The following is a 13,764-nucleotide window of genomic DNA, read 5'->3' on the forward strand; positions in this document are numbered from 1 at the left end:
TTCATTTGGGAAAGGTGTGGAGATTAATCACAGGGGGAACAATGATGGAAATTATATCCGATGGTTTTCCTACTGTGTTTTCAGATATTGAAAGTTACCATTACAGTCATTGTGAAAAATGCACATTCATCTCCTTTCCCTAGCATAATGGCCCTTATGTTCCCAGGGCTCCACTTCTCATCACCTATGCACAATTGCATATTTTAGGGAGGGAGATCTTACACATTTTACTTTTTTGTGTATACAAATAAAGATGGTATTCATGCTACAAAATGGGATGTATTCTGTATAGTGTATTCTTATAAATAGAGAGAAATTCTATTTTAACAACTAAGAAAAGCAGGTTATAGAACTGCTAAGAAAAAGTAATCTAAATATTATTCATTTAATTTGCTAAGTGGGCTTCACTTAAGTGAATCCCATATCTATTTTTTTTTATTTCACATTGCATTTATTTTTCTAGTTGCATTAAATTTGTGAGGAAGCAATTGTGAAAATACGCCATGATTATTACAAGTGATGGTCAGTAGTATGGAAGGAAAAGTTCTAGATTGTGCAATTGAGTGCAATTATATCATGCATACATTCCTTCAAAATCAAGTTTTTGTTTTTGTCGTGCTTTGTACCATAGGTGGTTGATTCAGAGAGAGAGAGATTCTCCTTGCCTTCAAGAAACACGCTGTCACTTAGGCTAGAGACAGGCAGTTAAACACATTAAACAGCCAAACAATTATTAAGATCAAGCACATTAAATATAGATAAACCCTGACACAGAAGGGGGATTGGGGAAATGGTCCAGAAGTTCCCACTGAACTGAGGTTTTAAGAATGAGAAACAGTTATCCTGTATAGATTTCTAATGTTAAAATTGTGACACCACTTTATGGTCTCAATCCTGGCTGTGTAAAGCATCTCTTGAGGAGCTTCTAAAAACAAAACATAAACAAACAAAAAAAGCAAAACCAGAAACAATGAGTGACATCCAACCACAAGAGATTCTGACTCTTCAGGCTAGGGTGGGCCCAGATATTGGCAATTCAAACTTCTCTAAATGAATATAATTTGCACTGAGGGTTGAGAACCACTGTTTATCAAGTCAAAATAGAAGAAAATAACTTTTAATCTCATTTTTGCTCTTCTTTTGACTTATTTTAGAATTAGTAACATAAAATAATTAAAGTATTTTAGGACCCCAAAAACCTATCTATGTTGGTTGTAAGAACTTAACTTGTCATCAAAATTACTTAGCTGTGTTGTTTTTCTCCTCAGTCTCTTGTCAAGCTGGATTTATGTAGAAATTTAGGACTAGATCTTATGTCAGCCTCTAGGAAATAAAGCTTGGATATGAGCCAATAATATAATTCTACTATTTGGGAAAATGGTACTCGTGCAATTGTTTTTGTTCCTTCAATTGTAACGGTAATTTTTCAAAAGTTTCTAAACTTTTTATTTAAGCTAATCCAAAATGGAATTTTATTTTAATTGCTTTGTGATTGAAACAGTTTGCAGAAAATATGTGCCTTGTTAAGCCAATATCCAGGGAAGACTGCATGCAGACGGTTTCTACAACCATATATATAGTGGCATGCTTGATAGAAATAATATACTTAGGTATTTCTGTTCTTCTCAGATTAAAGGTAAAACAGAAATATAAACTAGACCAGTAGTTCTGCATCTTTCACAATTTACTTCTCCCAAATAGTCTATCAAATAATCAAGTTTCCAAATTATTACAAAGTGAGTAACGTTTCATAGCATAACTTTGGAAATTAATATGTGTTCAAAATTTTTTTCTTTGGAATTTAGAAGTACCATAATTTGATTTCATTAAAAATATCCATGAAGCTTCATTTCTTCTATGATTTATAGTAAAGGCAATTTGATGTCATTTGTAATGTAAGGGTAAATCGGGACTTTGATTTAAAACAAGTGATCTTTTCTGTACCATCTCCTTTAAATCCGTCAGTGAAATAAGGTGGAAAAGAGTATTTAAAATTAATGCATTTTCATGCTACACACACATATATGATAACAGTTATATTTATAATACATACATATATAAATGTAAATTTATGTATACATGATGTACATATGTTATTGAAGAGACTTTGCAGTAGTTCTGCCTTTCTGAGGTTGCAGGATGTTAAGATGAATGAAGTGCTTGCGGAAGATAATTTTAGTATCAAGGTGTAGACAGCTTTGCAACAGGAAAAAGGCTTGGTGATAAGCATCATTCTAAGAGAGGCTATTTTAGTCATCCTTTTTTCAGGAGGGCCATCGATAACAATGACAATGACATTCTGAAAGCTGAGAAGCTGCAATGCACAGGGAACGCACAAAGCCATTATTCGCACCTATTGAATATTCACATTGGTTTTACTGAATTTTGAGTCTTTCAGATTTTGAAAAATCAATTACTTATTATTATTACTATTATTATTACTAATATGTTTTCACTTTCTATATCCAAGTATATTTTTCCAATTCCTTTTTTTCTCTCAGATTCACACTTTGCTTTTTATTTCATAGCGTTCTTATTGTCCATCTCTACAATACTAGGTTCTGTGTAACTGTAACACACACACATGATGTCTTGAACTCCAGCCTTTCTTCCTGTTGCAAAGATTTCCTCATCTGGGATATATAATTACCTTCCGCAAATACTTTATCTCCTTGTGACCCCTCATATCAGATTTATCCCAAATCTGCTATTGCATAACAGTAGTCACATTACAGGTATCTCAGATTAGCTAATAAACATATATGCCTTTACTTTCTGGGCAGTGTGATTAGAAGTGAATGGAGTTTGTAATGAGATAGACTTTAGGGAAATCCATCATTTGAATTTATCCTGGCCTCAAAATGGTAGGTATAGAGGATTGAGTGATAATTCAAATTTCACTGGCTGGTTCCTTCATCTTCAAATCCTATAATCTCTAGGAATTCCCTAGAGTATCTACCATGTGTTTATGATGCTTCCACCCACTAGCCTGTCCTGATAGTCCAAGGTGTGTATTACTGATGTCCTACTCTTGCTTGTAAGACACAGAGGCCTCTGTTTGACCAGGTATCTCCTTGATTCCACATATTGCCACAGCTGGTGGCACAAAGTGCAGATTCTCTTCCTTTACTTTGCTCTTTTTTAGAAGAGTTCTAAAAAAGTCTTGTAGTGATTTACCAAAAATTACCTATAACCCTGTTTACTCTTGCTGTCTCTGCATAATTATAAATAGTTATCTCTTTTGCTCTCAAAAGTAGCTAGTTGCAGACTCATGGGTGCAGAGAACAAACTAGTGGTTACCAGTGGTTGAGGATATAGGGATGGAGAAGTGGGAAGTCCAAATTATTGGGTATAAGGCTACAAGGGTGTATTGTACAACATGGGGAATATAGCCAGTATTTTATAATAACTGTAAATGGAGTGTAACCCTTACAAATTGTATGTAAAAAAGGAGCGTAGTTGGGACAAGAAATTATATGGTCTCTTAATCAGGCCTTTCTGCCTCATTACCTTCTCTTTCCTTTCCAACCACACTCCCCCCACCCCTCGCAAAACAAAACAAAACAAAACAAAACAAACCCTCTCTGTGGTCCTTAAAAAGGAATTCAAATATTGAAGACCAAAGAGAAAGAGGCTGGGAAACAAATTCCAGTTTCAGCTATCACAACACTAGCCCACCCTTGGAAGACAACTACACCTTTCTTCCTGGGTTGTTCATATAGTGTTTCACTTAGATTTGTTCTTTCTAAGAAGGTTCTTCAGTGTCATATGGAAAAAGACTTCTGGCAATCCAGGCTCTCAGCAATTCTCCAGGTATGTGTAAATTATATTCGAGCTGAAACACTGTCCTCTATTTCCAAACACCACACAGCCACCCCTCTATAAATCCAAATTTGTCATCTAAGCTCTTACCAGCACTCCAGCCCATGCAGTCTCATTCTCCCACTGCACTATTTTAGCTATTTATTTATTTTAACTTCCATATGGCACCTCTTCCTAAGCCAAATTAATTTGCTTAATACCCTACAATCTTTATTTTCTTCTTTCAATTGCAGTACCCCTTGCATAATCCCATTCCCTCAGTGTAGAAAATATTTCCCCCTAAATTGTGTCAGTATATGTCTATTAATTCAACTGGTGTCTATCGAGTGCCCCAAACGCCACAGGTACAGGGCTAAATGATATTTCTGAACTCTTTACCAACTGTACCTCACATCTTTTCAGGACAATGTCATCTAACACTTTTGTTACACTTGACAGTGGCTCCAGCTCCAGCATCCTGCCTTATGTTTCAATTTCATGTAACATAAGTTGGCATAAACATTGACTAGCATTTGTTTTCAATTTTCTCAACTTTTCATCTATCATTTTTAATTATATGACAAGTATAATATGTACTAATTAATTCATATTATCTCATAGTGCCTAGTGCAGTGTTCCCCTCAAATGCCCCATACAGCTACTGAGGACAGTATTTCAAATTACATGTATTTCAGGTTAGCTAATAGACGTAAGTGCCCCTTCCATCCAACAAGAATCTAGTCAGTGTATTTTGCTAAAAAATGCATGAATTAATGGTTGATGCTAGGGCTGATGTTGAGAATACACAGATAAGCCTAGAACATCTTGTGTTGCCAGAAAGTAAGGAAACGCTCAAACAAACAAACAAAATACAACACACTCACAATACGTACTGTGATGAGGGTATGTTAAAGGAGCCAAGTGAAAGAGCTCCCAGTGGCATAAGCCAAAGCAATTTGAACAACAAAATAGTGTTAGACTATAACCTGAAGTATCAAATACATATCCATGAGTCCAAACAGATACAAACAAATGATTTAATACTGAATGAATGAAAAATAAATAAATAAATAAATATGAATAGATACATTTCTTAAGAAGAATAATTCCAAATAATTTATCTAGTGTGAAAGGATAATCAAAATGGAATTGGTATTGTGAAGAGAGTTCTCTAAAATGAAGCCAGAAGGTCACTGAGGAATTATGACTTATGAATGTCTCATCCCGGATAGAATCTGACCTTTTGCCCACTTATTGTTTTAACAAAGACATCCAGAACATTTGCCAGAAACTCAAGATTGTTATCAGACCTTTACCCTAAACTAACTTATGAATCCTTAAGGAAAAATTTCCTGACTTGCCTGAGAGACAATCACAATTCTCACCTGGCAACTTTAACAGCCTTGTGGCTTTTTGTCTTTATAAGCCCCTGACTCTTTCTCTTCCCTGGAACACTCTTTAGGTTTTACCCTCTTTGCAGCCTTGATACTAATTATTGTTAACAATAGATGATACTACCCTTGTATTAAGGTTCTCCAGAGAAACAGAGACCACAAAATTGTGTGTAAATACATGCAGAAAGAGAGAGAGAGAGATTTATTTTAAGGTATTGACTCATGCAGTTGTAGAGGCTTGGTAACTCAAAAATCTGCAGGGTAGGTTAGCAGGCTGGAGACTAGGGGAAGAGCTGCAGTTTGAGTCCAAAGACAGTCTGCTGACAGAATTCCTTCTGGCTCAGGGGAGGTAAGTCTTTTCTATCAAGACTTTCAGCTAATTGAATGAGGCCCCCTCACTTTATGGAAGGTAATCTGCTTTACTCAGTCCACCAATTTAAATGTAAATCTCATCCAAAAACACCCTCACCAAAACATCCAGAACAATGTTCGATCAAATATCTGGGCACCATGGCCCAGCCAAGTTAACACATAAAATTAACCATCACACCCCTCTAGAGATTAAGGATAACTCCCCTTCCCTTAAATGTGGGCTGTTTGTGAATTCCTCCAGTGAGTGCAGTTTGTAAAGAGGGGCAAAAGAATAACTTTACAGTGGAAAAACCTGAATAACTACCTGTCAGGTGATCAAGGTAAACATCAGCAAAGATAAACCATGCTGATGTGTGTGCCCTCAGTATGATGTGATTAAAATGACACTTTACCTCTGTGTTCTCTAATAATCAAAATCCCAGTGTAATTATGAGAGAAACATCAGACAAACTCCAGTTGATGAGGAGTAAACAAAATACTTGATTAGTACTCCTCAAAACTTCCAAGGTTATCAAAAACAGGGAAGATCTTAGAAACTGTCACAGTCTGCAGAAGCCTAAGGAGATGATGACTAAATGTATCATGGTATCCTGGGGGGATTCTGGTACAGAAAAAGGACATTAGGTAAAAACTAAGAAATCAGAATAAAGGATGGACTTTTTCAGTAATAATGTTACTATATTGATTCAGTAGTTGTAGCAAACATATCACACTAATGTAAGACATTAATAGGGGAAACTAGGTGTGGGTGTTAGAGGAACTCTCTGTACTGTTTTTACAAAGTTTCCGTAAATTTAAAACTCTCCTAAAATAAAATGTTTTTTACAAAGAAAATTAAAGAAACAAAACAAAAATGTATGTGGATTTTTACATCAGACAGACCTTTAAACAAGAAGGCCTAAACTGTCATAATTTTATTATTCACATTTCAGAAGATTGTAGAGAAAGTAAATTACAAAATGAATATGTAGACTTACAAATTGGCACATTATATGAGCTCTATAATGTTAATTTCCTCACTCTGCTCAAACCTCTTCAACAAAAGGTGCTTGGCTTATTATTATTGTTATTTTAAGTAAAAACGCCAGCAGTTCATTGCAAAACAATAAGTGATTGATTCATTGAGAAAATTAATTTTATTTAAGCCTACAGCTCTACCATACATACTTATTAAAAAATCTCCATTAAACATATATAATCACTAGTGGGAGGGAAGCAAAAAAACTCTCCATGGCGAGAACAACTTTTCAATGCAAGTAATCAATATTCTTGGAACAAAAGAAAAGGCTAAAAGGAAAAGAAATCAAATAACCTACCACTGGCAGCATATGATGTTATATACTTAAACTGATGTGTGTTGAATCTCGCAGTCTCTGTGGCATTTAGCAGAAAAATCTCTTTACCAGAACTCTCAGGTGAGCTAATATGCACAGCAGACACATTTAAGTCAGACAGCTTCAGTGGAGGAAACTCTGTTGGTGGTCACAGACAACCAAAGATTCAGGTAAAGGAAATTCTGAATTAGGCAGTCTCCAATTTAATTATCCCCTGCACTGCCTCCCTCCCCACGCGCCCCCAAACACACACACACACACACTATCACACTCTTGTCTCTCTCTCTCTCAGAGAGTCTATGTCCAGCAGTTTGGATTTCAGGTTGATTTGACTGTACCTATATACTCATAAACTTAAAAACAAACAGATTAAGTGTGTGTGTCTAAGCTAGAAGTGCTCTTATTTTTAGACAGATGGCCATGAATTCAAATAATTTGCTTTGGGGAAATCTAAACATATTTTATCTGCCTACATCCTAGGCAGCGTGAAGCACTACATACAGCTGGGGTCAGTGCCTATTCTGCAAGCCATTAAATACCCCGTGGTTCTTGTTAAAGGACATTATTTTCAACTGTTTGCCATGTGGCTCATCCCCGCTGTCCATCAGATGGTTGAAATGATGTGTGAGTAGAGGTGTTTGTATATATGACAATACACACATACACATAAAATCTTAAATGTGTGCAAGCAATTTAAAAAAATCCTAAAAACCTTTAAGAAGGACTAAAAAGAGTATTAGGTGAAATATATGTGGATGTCTTTTCATTTTAGTATCTTCATTCTTGATTTTACATCAGAAAAGTTTAATAACGATGTATTTGGAAAATTTATTTTCAAAGCAAGTAAATAATTTGTATATTACCAGCTTGACTTACTTCAAGTCAATTTTAAAGTTTACTAAATATTTTTTTGAAAAAATGATACTGAGCATTCTCAGTTTAGTACTTACATGCTGTTTGTACTTAAATGCCTATCTAATCAAATTTATATTATTCACCATTGGCATATAAATGTAAGTCACACCTATAAACATATCTTAAGTTTATAAAACACTTTCTATTATGTGAGGCACATTTGCAACCACTAACTCACTCATTTATTTCTCTCCACAATCCTGTGAATTAAATGAATATAGTCATTATTTTTTGTATTTTATAGATAATAACAGCATACAGGTCTAGAGTTCTTAACATATTCCAAAATTTATTTTGTTTTAAAAAACTATTAAATCTTTCATCCTTACACAATCCTGTGAGGTAGCGTGTTACATTATCCTCATTTTACAAATGAGCAAACTGAGGAATAGAGAGTTTAAATATTTTATGTAAGGCCATTCAGGCAGTAGCCACAAGATCCAAAATTCAGATACAGGTATTGTGACTCCAGAGTTTGAACCTGAACAACTATGTTATATTGTTTTTATAGCACAGGTACAAAAATCAGCCAATTGAGAAAACAAACACAAAACAATGGCGTTGAATGAATTGCTTAAATTCATACAGCCAATTAAGTGATGTTTTTAGGATTTGGGGCAACTCAAATATTAAGGATTCATTTTGACTTCAGGCAAATTTTGGTTCAAACCAAGGCCCTGCCATTTGATAGCTGTGTAAACTTGCAAAGTTGTTTAATGTCTCTGAACTTCATTACTTATCTTCAAAATAAGCGTTCTAATATTTATTTCATAAATTTATTTCAGTAATTAAATGTGTTTATGTTACCAAGCAGGGGCTCACTGGCCGACATGCATAGAAGCCAATACTATATAGCACCAGCTTTTGAGGAAAGAACAGGCTTTATTGTGAGGTAGACTGGCAGGGAAACAGTATCAAATCTGTCTCCCCATCTAGGGATCTGGGGTTCGGTCAAACCTTTATGAGCTAGGGGAGGAGGGTTGGTATGAAGAAGCATTGGTGGTTTTTATTGGAGGGCTTTGGAACTTGGCCATTTTTGCTAACGTATGGGAAAGGGGGATTCAGCACAGGATCTTCCTGGACAATGGACCCTTCACTTCTGAAAGCGTTCCAGTGGTCACAGGCTGGTCATATCCCAGGCAAAATTTTCTTTTCTGAGCATGCTTTAGCTGCATGACTTGCAGTTTCTCTGTGAAAAACAACTTAGTATCTTGTTATCTACCAAGTAGGTAGGACCAGTTTGGGTTGGTCCTGCAGTTACATTGACATATGTAAAACACTTGGCATATAATAAATTGTCAAAAAATAGTAGCTAAGTACACGCTTCTAAATTAAAAGGCAGGTTTTTTTCAAATTTAAGAATTGAATTATTTCATGGCAAGTGTAGTTATTTTATTAGATTTAATGACCTACAATGTTTGGTCTTTTAAATACAGGAATTAAAGATATGAATATTTTTTTTAAATTGGAAACGTTAAAATTAACAGATTCAAAGACATTTCCACAAAATATTAAAGGTTATTATTGCATTTATAATGCTTCAAAGCAGTTAGCTCACATTCTATATTTTTTAATAGGAATTGGAGATGAAACATTTAAAGATACACAGAGAATTAGGGTGCAATTAACCTGACCATAAGTTTCCTGCCTTATATTGGGTTTACCTTCTCAAAGGTTCCATCTTCATTATTCTGACTTCTTGGAAGATATGTGATGGGAAAAAATAAAGCAGAAGGTATGAAAATTCTTTTGCATATATTTTAACCAGGAATATGTCTGTTCCTCCAACTGCCTATAGAAAAATCTTATATAATGTGTTTTTTTTAAAGTTTTGGTTAATTTTGTTGTAACAACTTTTATTATTTTCTAATTATTTCCTTTAGTTATCCTCTTCCACAATATCCTTTGCTAATGATTCCCTGTCCACATTTTTGGGTCCAACTTCATGTAATCTATTAGTATTTATTCAACACTTATACATTTAGCTATAATGGAAATAGACGCATAAACTGTGGGCTCTGTACCCAAGGACCTGTAACATGTTTGGGAATTTAAGAACAATGCACATTAAACATTCATCAAAAAATCAAGGCAATGTGTGTGTAAACTTTTCATAATGAAAGGGTTCAGAGAAGAGTAACAATGAAGTTAGTGATAACAAGGAACTTTTATTAATTATTTACTCTATGCCACACACTTCTTATGTCCTCTTTCACCTAATACTCTCAACAACTGTAAGAGTTAAGTATTATTAGCTCCTCATTTCATCATTAAAACAACTGAGACACAGAAAGGTTAAGTAGTATGCCCTTGATTGTGCAGATATTAAACAGTGCAGTTGGGATGGGAAGTCAGGCAGCTGGACTCGAGTCAACACACAGAACTCCATTGCTAATGCTGTAGCTGCCTTATGACCAGAGGAGAATAGTAAGAGGATAGAGAAGGATAGAATCTATGATAGAAGAAGGGGAGGGAGGAAAATGTATGACAAAAGAGAGGACAAAGGAGGTAGAGTTTGGAAGTCATAGAAGTGTGTAATTCTCAAGACAGTATAATGGAACATAACACCCAACCAGATAGAGGTGGTTATATTTCATGAAACTTTTGGAGATTTTGTGGAAATAAATTATTTAATGAAATAGGTACTAATACAAGAGTCCTCTTCAAGCTAATTAAAGATGTATGAAGAAGGAAAGCAATCAGAATTAGAAAAGACAGGTAGGAGACCATTTCTGCAGTATATGTGGGATGCAATTTAGACGTGAATTTGCATGATGGCAATGGAAAAAAAGAAAAAAGTGGGAAGAAAGCAAGAGCTATTTGGAATAAAGTTAATTTTTTATATAAACATCTGTTTATGACATAGCATAGTCAACCACCTTCACCACAATTAAAAATATAGTGATCTGCACCGCACACCTCATTAATTTTTCTTCTAACCATCATCACCTCAGTCAGTGGAGTCATTCATGAAGTCTTCTCATTTGGCCCCATATGTAATCATAAGAGCTTTGTCTTCTTTACCTTGTCATTTAAGATAATGTTTCCAAGTCCACAGCTTTTCCTTGCTGAGCCCTTCAGAACATTCGAAGAGCAATAATTGCAGTAATAATCTTGTGCTGGATTTTCCTTCCTTTTATCTACAGTCTGCTTTTGAACTATTCCTAGATGTTTCTGCATCAATATTACATTTATGATTTCACTATACTGTTTAATTATACCTAAGAGATGTCATCCATATACCACAACATTGCACCCATAGAATTTAATTAATAATATTTACCTTATATACCTAAAACTGTAGTATTGTCCAAGAGATAATGATTTGTCATATCAAATGCACTGAATTGAATCAGAAACCAAGTTTTTTTTTGAGTTGTGCTAGAGCTAATTAGAAGAGATAATAACTATAGAATATCCACTAAAGTCCAGATATTAAGCTTTGTGCTATAAGAGATACACAAACAAGATGAAAATTTAACTCTCAAAAGCTTTAAAATCTAGAAGATACATACAGTTGACCCTTGAACAACATGGGTTTGAACTGCTTGGGTCCACTTATACATGGGTCTTTTTCAATAAATGTACAAAAATATACATGTACAACATTGTGTGCGAGACTTGTATTGAAGCGACTAGCCTTTCCTTACATAGGCATAATGTGAATCGTATTTAATATAAAACTAAGAATGTGTGAGTTTTTTTTTACTGTTTTATGACTTTGCTTCAAAGAATTACATCACTGTATAGTATGCCTGTTCTTCTTGTAACTGGAGAAACTGCCTATCAGCCTTTCATAACAAGTGATTTTTTAAAAAATGTAACAATGTTTCCAAAACTGTATTATGAATATGGCTGTAATACCTTATACTATAAAAATTTTATAATGATTCATTTATTAGTGTATAAGCTAGGCTACCATGAATCATTCATACTGCTGCTTCATCATCAATAAATCACTATACCTGTTGATAATGAATTACTTTTTCATATTATCTTTTTATTTTTGATGTCTGGTGTTAGTAATAGGTAAAGCACATACAGTGTTTTGTATCATTTAAGACAATATTGATGTAGGTACTGATGAACAGATGCATCTTGTAAACAGAGGATGTAAACTTATGATATCGATAAATACACTGCAGTACTATAAATTTATTTTCTCTTCCTTGTGATTTTCTTAATGATATTTCTTTTTTCTGTAGCTTATTTTATTGTAAGAATATAGTATGTAATACATAAAGCATACCAAATATGTGTTAATGGACTGTTTATGCTATTGGTAAGGCTTCTGGTCAACAGTAGGTTTTAGTAATTAAGTTTTGGGGGAGTCAAAAGTTATATGTGGATTTTTCAACTGTGCAGAGGTCAGTGCTCCTAACCTGTGCAATGTTCAAGGGTCAACTGGAGATATGGCTCCAAATGATCATAATAAATAGAAAAGAAGGAGTCTAAGGCAGTAGTAATACTTCAAGTCTGAAGAAAAAACCATAATCTGTTGTGGACATAGAAATATTTATGGAGAAAGAGTATTGAGTATGAGTATGAGAGTATGAGTATGAGTAAGTAAGAGTATGAGTAAGAGTATGGAGATTTAGACAAGAATTCAAGGCTGAGTTGAGGAAAGGAATACAGTGGAATTTTAGAGTGCACATTCAGGAGGTTTTGTGTAGGAAAAACCTACACAAAAATTTTGTGTAGAAAATGTGTGGAGGAGAGACACAAAAGATAACAGCTAGCATTTATTAAGTACATTCTGTGTCCAAGACACCTTGTAAAACACTTCACGTGAAATATCTCAACCTCTTTTTCAGCATCCTAATGATGTAGTGACTATTATTATTAATTTGTAAGTAAAGAAATAAACTAGTAAAAAAAAAAAGTACTAAATCACTGAAGCAGATTCTGCCAGTGCCCCACCTATGTCATCTTGGCCTACTTGGTGGTACCTACAGACAATTCCCATAGTCACAGAAATTGTCCTGCATCTCTCTGTGTAAGGATGCTCTTTGGCTAAAATGTGTTTGGCTCGTTCTGGGGCAATGCTGAGTCAACTAGGGACAAGTGCTGGCACAATTCTAAGCACGTTCCACACAATGTCCCAGAAGATCTCTAGTGAAATTAAACTCCAGTTACCTTTATGTATAACCCACCGATTAACACACCCTTTGTGACTTTCTCCTCTCCTGTATTTCATTTGCCTACTCCTAACAGTTCTTCCTCTGTTTATCTTCCAACATGTCATTGTTTGACTTACATAACAAAAAATGATTAAGATATCTAAAGCAGAAGAGTAATATCAGCCACAGTACTGAAAAATTACTCTCTCTCACACACTTTTCAGACCTGAACCAATTCTCAGATCTAGAGGCTGTTGATTGAAAGGGAGATCAGGACCACTTGAGAAAGACTCTGCAGTGCTACAGAAGGAATATGAAATACATGTTTTCCAAATCCTTTCCCCAAAGGGCTTTCGACATTTACTTGAGTAACTAGACCCTGGGTAAAAGGCATATACATATTTTAAGGGCTCTTGGACACATGATCTGAACTGACACTAATGCCAGGGGAATAAAAACACCATCGTGTCCTCCTTGTTAGAACATGGGTATGCAGTGGTCAGATAACACATGGATTCTTGAGCCATGTCTGTGTTTAAGTCAATTCATTGAGTCTACCAGACCCACAGTCCACGCTGTGGTTAAGTTCCACAGTTCCTGAGTGTATGATTGAAATGGACATATTAGCTGCAGATAGAACTCTCAGATTGTTTCCATGATACATAAGAGCCATGGGAGGGTAAAGTAAAACTCTGGATAAGGGTTCTCATCAGAGCCCAGCCATGCTGGCATCCTTATTTCAGATTTCTAGCCTCCAGTAGGGTGAGAAATAAATTTCTGTTGCTTATAAGCTACCTAGTCTATGGCACCTGGTTATAGCAGTAGCCT

The sequence above is a fragment of the Physeter macrocephalus genome, chromosome 7, assembly GCF_002837175.3.
Source record: "Physeter macrocephalus isolate SW-GA chromosome 7, ASM283717v5, whole genome shotgun sequence".
Taxonomy (NCBI): domain Eukaryota; kingdom Metazoa; phylum Chordata; class Mammalia; order Artiodactyla; family Physeteridae; genus Physeter; species Physeter macrocephalus.